Genomic DNA, 2,141 nt, shown 5'->3' on the forward strand with positions numbered 1-2,141 from the left:
TGTAAATCGGATCATTCTACAGCCACCTGGAATGTTTACAGATTGAAAAAGGGAAGAGAGAAACAACCACCAGCTTACTTTTTTTAAAAGCCAAACAAACAAAAAAACCGCAAATCTACTGGTGACAACAAGAAGGTAGATCAAATGGGGGATCTTGCTTTGTCTATGTCTGAGTGAATCGCTGATCTGAAGGCGGATGACAGCTGAATGGGGAGGGGGGAGGTAGAGCAAAAGAAAAGCGGTGTGTGGGGTGTGTGTGTGTGTGTGCTGAGGCAGGAGGAGGGACCGAAAAAGAATAAGGCGGGCATGGAAGGAAACGGAGACAGGGGGACGGAGGGGAAACTGAGGCAGAGCAGAGAAGAACAATGAAATGAAGACAAGAGAAATGAAATGAGAAGAAAGAACAGGCAGGGTAAAAAAAAAACAAAGACAGAAAGAGTAAATCTTATAATTAATAATAATTTATCATAACGTATTGCCCACTCTCAGGGCCGGCCTGTCCATGGCTTGCCTCAGGTGGCAAGACCCACAGGGGCAGCAGATTTGGCCTCCAAGCAATGCATCCTATGTAGATCTTTATATCCCCCCCCACTTGTTCCCAATGTAGATCTTCACTCCCCGCTTCTTCCCTGCTGGGGGAGACCTCGTTTTTTGGCATTTGCCTCAGGTGCCGAGATATATTGGGCCTGCTCTGCCTGCTGTTCACCCTACAGTTCCTCAGGTGGATTGCAGCAATTAAACCACAATATGAAAACGAGTTTAAAAGCAACTTACACTTAGGCGGGTCCATAAATATGCACCTTGAGTGCCGAGAGAGGAAAGGAGGAAGAAACAGTGGAAATCAGGCAGGGAGGAAGAAAGAAAGAGCAGGAAAGTGAGGGGGAATGAAGGAAAGAGACAGTGTGGTGTAGTGGTTAGAGTTGTTATACCAGGATCTGGGAGCCCTGGGTTAAGGTTCCTCCACCCAGCCGTGTCTGCCACCTGGAGCACGAAAAGGTGAGATGTAAATGTAACTTGTTTTTTTATAACACAACTTACTTTTGTTATAAGCTCATAGTATACTGTGGAGTTTGAAGGGATTCTGGGGGGGGGGTCATCTAGTACAACCCCCCACGATGCTTTGGGTAATCAATAATAATAATAAGCCACGAAATTAAAAGACGCCTGCTTCTTGGGAGAAAAGCCATGACAAACCTAGACAGCACCTTAAAAAGCAGAGACATCACCTTGCCAACAAAGGTCCGTATAGTTAAAGCTCTGGTTTTCCCAGTAGTGATGTATGGAAGTGAGAGCTGGACCATAAAGAAGGCTGATTGCCGAAGAATGGATGCTTTTGAATTCTGGTGCTGGAGGAGACTCTTGAGAGTCCCATGGACTGCAAGAAGATCCAACCTCTCCATTCTGAAGGAAATCAGCCCTGAGTGCTCACTGGAAGGACAGATCGTGAAGTTGAGGCGCCAAGACTTTGGCCACCTCATGAGAAGAGAAGACTCCCTGGAAAAGACCCTGATGTTGGGAAAGATGGAGGCCACAAGGAGAAGGGGACGGCAGAGGACGAGATGGTGGGACAGTGTTCTCAAAGCTACCAGCATGAGTTTGACCAAACTGCGGGAGGCAGTGGAAGACAGGAGGGCCTGGTGTGCTCTGGTCCAGGGGGTCACGAAGACTCCGACACAACTAAACGACTAAACAACAACAACAACAACAACAACAAATAATAATAATAACAACAATAATAAGAATAAGAATAAGAATATGAATGAATAAATAAATAAGAAAGAACCCCCGTGATACTTTGTAATGCTTTGGGTAAATAACAACAACAACAATAGAATGAATGAATGAATAAAAATAAAGAAAGACGGGGAGGAAACTGAGGCAAACGGCACGGAACGCTAGGAACACGCTCTCCTTTTAAAAACCCATTCTCGGCTGGAGCCACGCCCCTCCTTCCACGCCCCAGCCAATGGCAGCGGCGCCCCTTTCGCCGGAGCGCTACATTCGCTTCCTTATATGGAGCGCCGCGCCTTATAAGGCGCCGCCTAGTCGCCATGGCCACGTTGTCAATGGGTCTCTATCTCTCCGCGCCCCCCGCATCCCTCCCGCGGAGCACGTGACCCGAGGCAGCAGGAGAAGCAGCG

This window comes from Podarcis liolepis (genome assembly GCF_965112155.1).
Source record: "Podarcis liolepis genome assembly, chromosome: 15".
Lineage (NCBI taxonomy): Eukaryota > Metazoa > Chordata > Lepidosauria > Squamata > Lacertidae > Podarcis > Podarcis liolepis.